Genomic DNA, 13492 nt, shown 5'->3' with positions numbered 1-13492 from the left:
TGAGAGTGAATGAATCGGGTTCAGCCTCCTAAGCTCCATCACCTTTGTAGTAGGTAAAGTAACGTATACTTGTGTGTATACTATGTAAAATATGACTGAAATTCAAAAGCATCACAATGCAGTCTATGCAAGAATTTGGAATAATTAAATTTCCAAAATATCAAAACAAAAACACAAGTAATAAGTAAACCGTTTATTTTTCTGATTTGTGAACCAAAACCCTACCAGTAAATCCAGGCCTAATTTGTCTTAATAGTGGTGATGTTAAGTTAAGGGTTTTTCTAAAGTATAGTATAGGGCTGGGGTCAGGGTTTGAATGCATTAATATATTCTGAGATCACATACCTACATCTACTGCCCCTTCCCCCCCAAATCTAAGGCAAGAGCACTATGTCTGTGGGACCAGATAACATACCAGGCTGCCTACTGGTCACCCTCAAACATGACTTGTCGGGCCGCCTTCAGAAGCTGTTCAGTAGCTTCAAAGCAGACATCATGCTAGATGAATGGAGGGCAGCAACAGTCATTCCCTTGTACAAAGATAGGGCTTCAGTGGACCCGGGTAATTAAAGACCCATAAGCCAGACCACTCTTATAAAAGGCTGTGGAAAAGGTCATTATGGAGTTAATAAGCAAGGATATAGGTAATGTAAAGACTCTTGACCCAGTTCAGTTTGGATTCATTAAGAGAAGATCCTGCCTACTTAACCTGGTTGACAACTTTGAAAAAACTCAGTTTACCGGAGCTGCTCAGTGTTTGGCGACTTTAGCCAGAGGTCTGGAGTGCATCCGATCTGAAATCTAAAGCATCCACTGAAAAATAAGTATAATTTAATTCTGTATTGCACTTTGTAATCTGTATTTAATTGAATTCCTGCTACATTTCTGCATCTTTGCTGTTTATCTTCTTGTATTCTGCACTTTGCATTTTTTTCAGTACAACTGCCTAATATAGCATAGACTAGATTCATACTTGCTGAATCTAGATGGTTTGCTATCACATGAGCACTAAAACCAGCTATCTTACATCTTGCACTTTTGTGGCAGAAGAATGTAGCTCAGGACCCATTTGAGTTGGAGATGTCTGAGGCTTTTCTGTTGGCTAATTTGTGTTAAAACTGTATAACTCCTCTTGTGTACAAGTCTTGCGTTTGTGCATAGCTGTGCACTGCACAACTGGGGTTAGTGGTGCCTTGTATAGATGCAAACTCCTAGAATCACGTTTTTTCCCCCCTAGACTCCAGTCAGTGAAACACTCCCATGCTTCTTGCTGCATTTTGGGCAATTCATCCGCGCACTTCTGCACTGCAGGCAGCTCAGCTGAGTACTGAGCAGCGTCGCCCAACTTTTCATCCATGATCTTCTATAGAGTAAGTTCCCTTTTTTCCCAGAACAATAGCTGATCTAATTTCCCCTATCATAAACTAGTACTTAGAAATTGCTGTTGCTATTGCAGTCAGTTTCCCAATGTTTCTCCAGCTAAACAGATTGACATGGGCATCCTGAGGCAGTGTAGCAATTGCCTCATGTATACTAACTACCAGCTGCTCCTCAAGGAAACAACACAGTATGTGAGGGATGCAACTATACCATGAAACTTGAATCAGTCCTCTCACATAACATTAAACATGTCATCAAACAGGTTGTCAGCATGCACACCTCTACTCTTACACAAGATAAAGTCGAGACACATAAACCCAGGTACGTGAAGGTACTAAGAGCCTACCAAAAGACCAGGAGACCTTCCAAGTGCAAGAAACCTACACATACTGGCATATGAAAAGAATTCACCATTACACACAACACATGTATCAGTGTCCCAGCAATTAAACCCCTAAGGCAAAACACCCCAAAACCTAATGTCTTGGTCATAGGCAACTCAGTAGTGAGATAAACAAATGTCCCTTCCACCAGGTTGGACAAGAAGGTCACTGTCAGGTGCCAGAGTCTGTCAAATCATGCATGCACTCAAGTCATTCAGCAACACTTACTGTTATGACTCTGTCATAGTGCATGACTTGAGATGTATCTCTCTGGACTATGTGAAGAGAGGTGTGATTGAACTCTTAGATTATGTGTCCCAGGCAGGTATGTCCGTAGCCCTAAGCAGCATTCTAGCTTCACCTAGTATAATGCCATTAAACAGACACAAAATGATCGATTTCTACAATTGGCTTAGGTTCTGGTGTCACTCAAGCAGGATCCGGTATCCGTTGGCCTGGGAAGAATGTTCGACAGATGATGATGTTTTGCCAGAGATGGTCTTCACCTGTCTCTTCAAGGCTTTTGAATACTGGCAAAGATGCTTGCCACTCCCATAGTCCCTTAAAACAACAAAACTTCCGATGTAGGAAAATCCACTAGAGACAAAGACAAGCTATTATTCTGCTTAATGCTAGGAGCCTAAACAGTAAACTACACTCCCTGGAGAAAGCACACTCACTTGGAGAAGATGCCGATGTACCGTGCAGTCACAGAAGCATTTGGTTCAAGGCTGCACGGAGAAAGCCACCCCTGACCATACAGCAGTTGGCTACAATGCCTTTCACACGTTCAGATCCCAGAATGAGTGTGAAAGAACCAAAGGTGGAGGTGTATCCAGCTTCATTAAATCCAAATACAATTCAAGACTGGTGAAACAGTACATCTCTCTTGAACTACTCCAGGTCCAAATAACTATAGGTAAAATACCCTGCCACATCATAGCAAGCTAAAGGTCCCCCATCATGAACCAGGAGAATCACATTGTCTAAATGAGTACAAACAGGCCTGCTCTGAGGTTCCTGGACTTTAATTCAAATGCCCTGGAACAACTGTCCTAGATTTGGTACTCACCCGCATGGAGGGCCACTACACTGCTGCCATTGTATTGTCCTTCCTGGTTAAGTCAGACAATAAATCTGTCTCATTTGAAGTAAAGATCAGATGTGGCACCCCCACAGGAGCAAAAAAACTGAAAAATTTCTCCAAAGCAAACTATAACCTCTAAGCAAAAGTATAAATGACTATAAAGCCCCTGCTAACATAGCCAACGGTGACTCCTTTGCAGAGGAGTACACAAATGCCCTATATAGCCACTTAAACAAATGTATTGACTCTGCTGTACCTGCCAGGTCTAAAACTAGGTCCTCTCAAAAGAAAAAAAAAACCCTGGTGGACTGCAAGTATAAATAAGTTACATAACAAAAGAAAGAAACTGATACTAAGAAGAGAGGGGACCTTCCTCAGCAAAGGAAGATTACTTTCCACAGCTTAAATAAGCAAACCAGAAATCTTAAGGCCACTAATGGTAGCTATGAGACTAAACTAGCATCCCTAGCTAAAGACAGTCTCATAAGGCTTTCTATAGCTATACCCAAAACCTAAAAGGGAATGCCCAACTGTGTGCTGAGATGCAGTAGATGGTACTACTCACACCAAAGATAAAGAAATTGCCAACCTGTTAGCTGACAGATTTTAGCAATAAATTCATACCCTTGTTCCTACCAGCCATACCCTATATAGCATTCCTGACGCCAGTCTTCTACAGAGCATCTCCAAAGAACAGGTTATACAAGCATCTTCCAGTGCCAAAAATACACCCTCTCTGGGACCAGACAATAGCCCAGGCTGCTTACTAAACATTCTAAAACAAGACCTAGTGAAATCACTTGGCAGTCTCTTTAACCACAGCCTGAGTACTGGCTTTGTGCCGGTGGAGTGGAGAGTGGAGAACAGTGACAGTAATTCCCTTGCACAAATGGGTTCTATCAACCAACCCTGGGAACTATAGACCCATTAGCTTGACCAGCATTATCTACAAGGCCATGAAAAGAAGCATCATAGACCTTCTCAGCCAGGACATAGGCGACCTTCAAACTTTTGACTTGACTCCATTTGGTTTTCTCAAGAGTAGATCTTGCTTATTAAACCTGTTGGACGTCTTTGAGAATGTCACCAAAGCCCTGGGTGGGGGGAAAGGAAGTACATACCACCTATCCTGATTTAGCCAAGGTGTTTGACACAATTTCCCACTTGGGGATCAGTGAGAAACTCTTCCAGCTGGGGATTAACCCATACGTCACTACATGGGTTGCTAACTGGCTCACCGATAGAATGCACACTGTCAAAGTTGGGGAGTCCACATCCACTAGAAGACCAGTTACCAGTGGCATACCACAAGGCTCCATACTGGATCCTCTTCTGTTTGGAATCTACTTGTCTGAAGTCCAGGAAAAGTAGATGGCCTGTGGCTTACCAAGTTTGCAGACAGCTGTAAGCTGGGTACAATGATAGTCCCCCAACGATGTTAACATATTACAGTAGGGACTGACGCACGCAAATGATTGGTGCCAAAGCCACAGACTAAAACTGAACACAGAAAAATGCCTCATTATCCCCTTTGGCAAAGAAGTAGCCCCTGCTAATTATGATATAGATAGCCGCCCTCTAAGCTCAAACCTGGTGGTGTGAGACCTGGGGACACATTTTGATAGCAATTTAAAATTCGATCCCCATATGTCCTTATTGGTAAGGAAAGCCATCTACATTGCAATCTCATAAACAAGGGCATCACATCCAAGACCAATGAGATTATACCTCTGCTGCACTCAACCCTTATCAGACCACTAATTATTACAATGCTCCCATTTGTACGTACATCACCAGACACCTACAGCAACTGGAGACCACAGAGGTTTCTAACCAAGAGAATCCAGGGCCTCCAAAACATGACCTACATGGAAAGACTGAAAGCCATGTCACTGTACTCTGTATTATACAGGCTGCTAAGAGATGACCTGTGCCTGCCATACAGAACAGTCTCAGACCTTGCCCTAATGGAAATGCTGCACATCTGCAAATCAAATAGGGCAAGAGTCACTCACTTCAGGGATCTCAACCTAGCCTGTGCCATTAACAGAACATGTGGTAGAAGCAGATATATTTCCCAAAGATTGCCACTTCTCTGGAATAAGCTCCCATTTCAAGCAAAGCAGAGCTCCACAATGACCCTATTTAAGCACAACCTGGACACTAGAATGGGTAACCATAAATTCACCCCAGGGGTGGCACCCATGTCCCTCATGGACATGGGTAAACAGTGGTGATCAAAGATACACCATGCTAACAGTGACCACCTAACTATGGTCATTTGGGGTACACAGGTTTTTTTGCAAGCCTAGGCTTGTAAAGGCCCTAAGGCCATTAGCCTAGTGACCTGCTATGAACCACTGAAGCAATGGGCAATGATGAAACCGTGCACAACACATATTTGGACCTTGCACCACCCCCCACTTAGGTTTTGTAGATAAACTCCCAGCTAATGTTAATCCCTGTGTAAGTCATTGAATAGCAAACTGTCTCACAAATAGAATCCATGAAATTTAGGATGGGTATCTCTACATCCTCCAAAAGTCCTGTCACTAGCAATGTAACCCAGGTTACAGTCCCAGGGCCAGTCCTTTGGCATTTACTCACTGGAGATCTAAACTTAATGGTAATGATTTGTAGCTAACCAAGTTTGCAGATAACTGCGAACTTGGTGCCATCATAAACTTCCATGGGGACACCAAGAGCCCCTATGATGGCCTGTCCTAAAGAAGTAGCTGGTGTCAAAACCATCTGCTAAAACATAATGCCAACAAATGTGTAATTGTATCTTTTGGCAAGCATGACTCCCTTTATAACTATCATATTGACAGCAAACTCCTAAAAATTGATCCTGTTTCTCCTTCTGGATGCACATGTTCCTCTTTTCTCATTGGATTGTTGTTCCTCCTGAGGCTTTTCATTTCTGAGAATGGTATGTCCGTCTTCCACCTTTTATGCCTCGCCTGGCGCGAACGGGCAGCGTACGTGTGATGTACGACATCCCTATCGCAACCTAAGGCTTTGGTATACTGGCCGGACATCGGGCTGCCCTAGTCAGGAGATCCCTTCTGATGTCCTTCAAGAATGCAACTGCAGTCCCGACATATGGGTTGTCCTGCCTCAGGCAGCCCTTCGTCGATCCGGTCGGATTCCAAAGTCACCGAATCGGCATCGGGCTGATGTCGCCTCCTCCCCGGCAATCCGCCAGAGCGGCTGGGGTGTAAAGGCATCCGCCGACGCCATCTTCTTCAGTCTTTCTTGCCGCCGCAGCGCGCCGGTACCCAAAAGCCGGCTTGATTCGCGAAGTGCCAGGCCGGTCAGCTCCTGTGTGTTTTCAGTTACCGAAGTCATCTAAAATTCTAAATGCACCGGTTAGAGAACATTTTTCTTGCCTCAGCCGATGTCAGTCAGAAAAAATTGAAAAAGTTAATAATTGTTTGTCTTGTAGGTAAACAAATACCTCGCCAAGGACTTCCATTCTTACTGCTCTTCCTCAGCCTGGGCCCAGACTGCGGCGTCTACAGCCCTTGCCTGTGCTTGCGGTCGTTTAATAGCAGCATTCAGGCGCTGGGCAGAATTTCTGCCGAAGACTTTTTGGCGAAACTTACGCTTATATCATGCCGTCGGAACAACCGGAAGGCAACATATTACCAAAAAGCGTAGCGGACCGACCGACATCCTCGCCCGCTGTCTGCCCACCGGATACCACGCCTAAGCTCACGCATGAGTGCATCGGTCTCTTTGGAAGCGGTAATTCAACCGCTCCAGGCCGTGCACTGCCACCGCTTTTAACGCTGTACTTCCATTCCGCTGAGGTTTCCGGTGCCGGTTGTTGATTTTCCTCCCTAAAACGAAGCTCTAGAGTTACCTGACACCATACCAGTGGATAAAGTCACCCCTGCACGTGAGGCAGCTAGGCCTCGGTCTCCATGTCCATCAAGGCCTTCGCTAACCGTTACTAAGGCCTGCCAGCCAGGCTGGGCGCTCCATCCTAAATCTTTTTCCCAGGGCCTCTTCTGATGAACAGATCATGACTCTAGCTGCAGATCTTATCTCTCTTATCAGAGTGTCTCTCAGTCGCATCCAGACAGAGGTTCTCCGGCCGCCTGCAGATAAAAGGCCTAGAACTGAGCAGACAGATACCTCTCTTCAGATGTGAAGCCTCTGGGATTCAGAAGCACTCCAGATACCCAGGAAGAATCCTTCCCTAGGCTCACTGAGGACTCCTGATGCTGAGGAATCCAATTCCTTCTGCCTCTCCTCCAGAGGATATTTCTTTCTCGATTGAGGTTCTCCACCCATGAGAGAGGCATTTTTCAGTGGCAGGGCTTGTGATTTCTCCAACTCCAGGAAAAGGAGAACTTCCCGGACTCCTCCGCAAGCGTTACCCTGGCAGCGACAGGGCCTTTAGCTATGTTCCACCAGTGTTAGATGTGTATTGGATGATGTATACCGGGACTCCAGTGCTTCCCCTGATTCTCTCACTCCTGCTCCTGTCAAGCCAGACCCAGATATTAGGCAAGCAGGGTTCCTGCTTGCCAAAGCATCATCTTTAAGGCCCACTCTGTGGATCTAGAAACTATTTCAGAGGGGCCTGTAAAGGAGTGAAGCTACTTCCTCGGCCACAAAACCACTCTGTAGTTCATGACAGGAAGCTAGGTCCCTGGAGAGATGGGCAAAAAAAAGTTTATACCCTCTTCACACCCTTGCCATGAGGTCACTTAACTGTCTTTTTTCTATATGTTTCAGTACCAGGATTACTTAATGGATGATTTGCAGAAAAGTTAGCCTCCTGAGCCTATAGATAGAAAAGCACTGCAGGATTTGGTTCATAACACTCAGCAGGTTGAAGCAATCATTTTCTTCAGGTGTGGTTATGATGCGTGGGAAGCTTCATGTAGGGCAGCTATGACAGGGGTCAAACTCGACGTAGACATGCTTGGTTGAAAGAACAGCCACTGCCAGACCACGTTAAAGTAAAAGCTCCTGGATGCACCTCTGGAAAAACAGGTAAGCTTTGGTGCTAATGCACAGGATGTGTTGGAAGTCTGTTGAGGAAAAGGCTAAATCAGTACAGACAGTCAAGGATTTCCTCCCAGGTTCAGCCACCTAGATTCAAAGCAGGAATTGGCGCTCAAAGAATTGGTCCTTTTCAGACACCTGACAAGTTTCAGGAAGGGAAAAACAGGCGTGTCTCGAGGGTGAGGGCAATGCACCGAGGCTCCTACAGGGCTGCCAATGGCAACCACCAAATCGTAGAGAAGTGGCGAAGCGGAGTTTAGCTGCACCACAGGGACAATCACAATGACTTCGACTTTCTACACAGCCACCGTAAGGCTCAAAGAGAAGCACCTCTAGGCGGAAAATTATCCTTATTCTTCAAAGAATTGGCAATATTTTAACCAAGGACAAATGGATTCTGGACATAGTAGACAAAGGTTACAGGTTCCACTTCGCGCCACCTTACCTTACCAACGGTAAGACAAGGCATGCCAAACCTGCCACAAAATCAAAGGGCAGAGGCACTCCTAGCAAGTTTCAAAGCACAACTGTTACAAATAAAAGCAATAGAAAAGAGTTCCTCCTCAGGAACAAGGCCAGGATTCTATTCAAGACTGTTCCTTGTTCCAAGAAAAGAAAAAGCAATGGAGGCCTATACTGGACTTGTCCTCTTGAAACACTTTTCCTCATTGTGCCAAAATTCAAAATGCTGACTGTTACAGCAACTCCTTCCCATGCTGGGCAAGGGGTCTTGGCTGGTTACTCTGGTGGACCTCAAGGAGGCATACCCTGCATAATCTAATCAGACACAGTTGCAGAAGATACCCTCAGATTTCTTGCAGGGTCAGAGCATTATCAATTCTCAGCATTGCCGTTTGGCATTATCTACTGTGCCCAGAGTATTCACCGAAATGCCTGGCATCAGTAGTTGCACATTGCAGGCTCCAGGGGATTCAAATATGCCACTACCCACCTGACGTATCGTCTGCATATACAAGCAGACAGCAAACAAAACCTCTTGATAAGAAACTTGGACTATGTCATTCAATTACAGCAGGCTTTGGATATGATACAGTCAACATTCAAAAATCAAGACTATTGCCATCCCAACAGATTATTTTTTCTAGGAGCAAACTGGACACACAATCGACAAATAGAAACTTTCCTCACAGAGGAGAAACAAGAGCATTTACCAGATTACTTCAAAAGCCTCAGGCAAAGCTCACCCAGCTGGGACCGCGAAGGAAAGATCCTGCAGGCCCTGGGGTTCATGGCATCTTGGCATTCTTCTTCTCATCCCTCTGGCAAGACTACACATGAGAAAGCTACAATGGTACTAAAAAACTTATGGTCTCAACACAGCCACAATCTAGAAGACGATGAATACCACTCCAATATCATTCCATGCCTGCAAAGGGAATTTTGTGGTGGTGGCTCAAGCAAGTCATTTAAAACGAAGGCATGTCTTTCAACAAAGCTTTTGCCAAGTCAAACCATTACAACAGACGCCATCTGACTGATCATGGATGGGGCACTTTTATGGAGAACAGCAAATGCATCTCGCGGCAATGGACTCCCAGGAAATGCATCTGCACATAATCAAAAAAGAGATGTTGGCAGTGATACATGCAAATAGGAGCCTTGAGGAAAATCCCTTCCAACAAGGTCATCTGCTAATAGGACAAGGGCAACACCACTGTCATGTGGTGCATATAAATGCAAGCAGGGAAGGCACTCATTCGTATCCCCTCTGGCGGACTAACAATGACTCTTTGGGGAAAGTCCTCGAAACTAAACATCCACTTGGTAATCCCAGTTTGTTCCGAACTAAAGGGTGACACAATGTTCTGGCGGAGAGGCTGAGCAGAAATTTCTTGGATCCACGAATGGATGCTGCATCCACACATTTCTCTGCTGAAATAACAAGTGCATGGGAAGACCGACATAGATCTCTCTTGCTTCTCACCCTCAATCATCACCTGAGCAGTTCTGTTCAGAGGATGCTGCACCATCCTCTAGGCCTGAGAATGGATGCCCTCTCCTTCTAGCTGGCCAAATTTCCCCTAACAATTTATGCATTCCCTCCTACTTCACCATTACTGACCAAGGTGTTGCACAAGAAGATCAAAGCAGAACAACCAAAAAGGAATTTTGATAGCTCCAGACTGGCCAGGCTAGCACTGGTATCCATTGCTACTGAGCATAACTACATCTCAAACCGCGGGCCTTGCTCCTCAATGGCCTCTGCTCCTAACTCTCCAGCACAACCACAGGTGCACTGTTCATCAAAACCTGCAAACATTGCAGCTGACAGCTTGGAGGGTTCCAAGTGACTTTGACCCATATCTCTCTCTCTGAAAAGTTCAAGAAATCTTGCTGGAAGCACGCAGACCTTCCACCAGAAAACCTATTCAGCCAAGTGGAAGAGATTCATCATCTGGGAATGCCAACAAGGGTCAGGATGCATCGGTAATGAGCATACCACAGATATTAGGAATACTTGGCAGAAATGTTTCATAGTGGCCTCTCATATTCTTCATATAAAATTCACGCCCAGCAATCTCAATAAAATACAACTGTGACCCAGCACCTGTGCTCGCATCCCTTTGCTAAGACAGTTTCTAAGAGGATTGTGTTAAATATCAACACTCCAGAAAACCACCTGTAGTACCTGCATGCTGGGACCCTAATTCACGCCTTGAAAATTAACTCTTCCTCCTTTGAACCAGCAGCATCTTCTTGTGAAATGCAATTTCTCTCCTGGAAAATGGTTTTCCTGTTGGCAGTTACCTCCAGCAAGAGAGAGTCTCGGAGATACAGGCCCTCATGGCAGTACCCTCCTTTCTCATTTTTCATCAGGACAGAGTTTCTCTGGCGAGGACCAATCCTTCATTCATGCCAAAAGTGATGATATCCAGGGTCTCCCTAAATCAAGCAATTCACCTGCCTAACTTTCTTTCCCAATCCTCACAAAATAAAGGGAGAAACTGCTGCACACTTTGGACATTCACAGACAATTACGCTACTACTTGGACAGAACAAAAGATCACCAGGAAGTCTGACATCTCAGCTATTTGTAGCCTATGCTGCTGAGTGCAAGGAAGCAATCTCCAAACAAACAATTTCAAATGGATTGGACACTGCATCCCAGATTCTTGTTACTCTTTGCTACTCCATGGAAAAGGTGTGCCAATATTAGGCCACACTCCACCAGAGAGCCTTGACCAGGCCACATCCACAGCCTTTCTAAGAGGAGTGGCTACAAAGGACATTTGGGGCACGGTTTTGCAGCCTAGGTTTAAAAGCCCTAAGCCTCCTATATCCTGCTATGACAGGCTAAGCAATGGGCAATGATGAAACAGTGCACAACACATATTTGGACCTTGCACCATCCCACACTTAGGTTTTGTAGATAAACTCCCAGCTAATGTTAATCCCTGTGTAAGTCATTGAATAGCAAGCTGTCTCACAAATAGAATCCATGAAATTTAGGATGGGTATCTCTACCTCCTCCAAAAGTCCTGTCACTAGCAATGTATCCCAGGGTACAGCCCCAGGGCCAGTCCTTTGGCATTTACTTATTGGAGATCAAAGCTAATGGTAATGGTTTGTAGCTAACCAAGTCTGCAGATAACTGTGAACTTGGTGCCGTCATAAACTTCCATGAGGACACCAAGAGCCCCTATGATGGCCTGTTCTGAAGAAGTAGCGGGTGTCAAAACCATCTGCTAAAACAATGCCAACAAATGTGTAATTGTATCTTTTGGCAAGCATGACTCCCTTTATAACTATCATATTGACAGCACACTCCTAAAAATTGATCCTGTTTCTCCTTCTGGATTCACATGTTCCGTTTTTTCTCATTGGATTGTTGTTCCTCCTGGGGCTTTTCATTTCTGAGAATGGTATGTCCGTCTTCCACCTTTATGCTCTAAGCTGTGCACGGGCAGCGTACGTGTGATGTACGACATCCCTATTACAACCTAAGGCTTTGGTATACTGGCCGGACGTCGGTCTGCCCTAGTCAGGATATCCCTTCTGTTTTGAAACTGCAACAGTGAAGAGAAGGACATCTACTGTTATGGTAAAAGTTTACACAACTGTAGTTTTTGCAAAATAAGGGGGGTGGGAGGTTGGCATAACAGTTAAGGTGTTTACCTTAGAGACACAAGGTGCAGGGCTTTATATTCTCATGGGATAATTGGCTAGGCTTAAAATGGCCCACAAGTGCAGTTAGCCTAGTACTAATTTATGAACCTATGAACCTAAGTGTAGAATATGTTGGAGGGATAAGTGTGCATTGCAGAGAATACTGCTTCTGTGGAAGTGTCTTCAATCCATGTAAAGTAAAATGCTTCTCTTACTCTAGTAAAACATAATTTGGACAAATGGATGGGCGACTACAAATTCACTGCAAAGTTTGTCACCCTTGTCCCTCATGGATAGGAAAAACATGTAAATGACCCAAGTATTCTTGTTTGGTCCATCTCTTGGTTATTTGTATGCAAAATATAAGGCCTAAAAACTACCCTGGGAATGTGAGACTAGACTTGTTAATATCCTCGCAGATCAGTAGCCTAATAAGTGTACCTATTAACCTATGAAAAGGGGGGTCCTTGCCTTCTTTGTGCATGACTGTATCAAAGGAGTCTTTTTCCATCAGCTTGGGAACTCCTCTGTAGTCAGCCCATGATTAAGGGCCATTAACTATGAGATGCTGAATGGATTCAAGAAGTCATTTTCCAGGTCAGCCAGGTACCTTTTGAAGTGCTGATATTGTTCTCATTTTAGGACATCCTTAAAGTGCTAACTAGAGGAGTAAAGTTAATTTACTACAGTTTTAATATGGTCCAGGATTTGTATGTGAGGGATTTTGATAAGTGCACATAGCTCTAAAAATGTGATATCCATTCTGTTTCTTAAACGTTTGAGATATATAGATTTGAGTAGGTGAGAGGCAGAGAAGCTGACTGACTAATTTTAGGGATTATTTTATTGACTTATCTGTATCTGATTTTTGTGTACCAGCAACTTAATAACTCAGGCCACCTTCAAAATTGGACTGACCCGAAGTTAAAACTGCCATCTTGAGTTTAATATCACAAGTGATTCGAACTTCATACGGGAGATAAAAGGTAGAAGGTCAGACACCCTGTCTTCATGCAGGTAGATCATAAACAGTTTAGCAACTGACAGAGACGGACATTTTTTCATTCTCCTTTTCCTGTAGACTGTCATGGGGGGATGCATGACTCTCCTGTAAACTGTCATGGGGGGACGCTTGACTATCCTGTAGACTGTCATGGGGGGACACATGACTATCCTGTAGACTGTCATGGGGGGGCACATGACTATCCTGTAGACTGTCATGGGGGGACGCATGACTATCCTGTAGACCGTCATGGGGGGACGCATGACTATCCTGTAGACTGTCATGGGGGGACGCATGACTATCCTGTAGACTGTCAAGGGGGGATGCATGACTATCCTGTAGGCTGTCATGGGGGGACGCATGACTATCCTGTAGACTGTCATGGGGGGATGCATGACTATACTCTGAGGACTGTATTCTGTCTGCATCCTTTTAGATGATCCGTCTATAAAAAGATTTTTATTTTCAATTAAAAAATAAGAAGCCGAA

At 44.6% G+C, this 13492-nt stretch overlaps 1 protein-coding gene across 1 annotated transcript in view; it reads left to right on the top strand.

The window, feature by feature from the left end:
• The window catches only part of LOC122802497 (Golgi pH regulator), a 467960-nt gene that overhangs the window by 144354 nt on the left and 310114 nt on the right, over positions 1–13492 (top strand). The gene's annotated exons all lie outside the window — the stretch shown is intronic.

This window comes from Protopterus annectens, chromosome 5.part0, assembly GCF_019279795.1.
Source record: "Protopterus annectens isolate FY-2018-M chromosome 5.part0, PAN1.0, whole genome shotgun sequence".
In the NCBI taxonomy this organism is placed as follows: domain Eukaryota; kingdom Metazoa; phylum Chordata; order Ceratodontiformes; family Protopteridae; genus Protopterus; species Protopterus annectens.
This window is presented reverse-complemented; position numbering and strand designations above follow the sequence as displayed.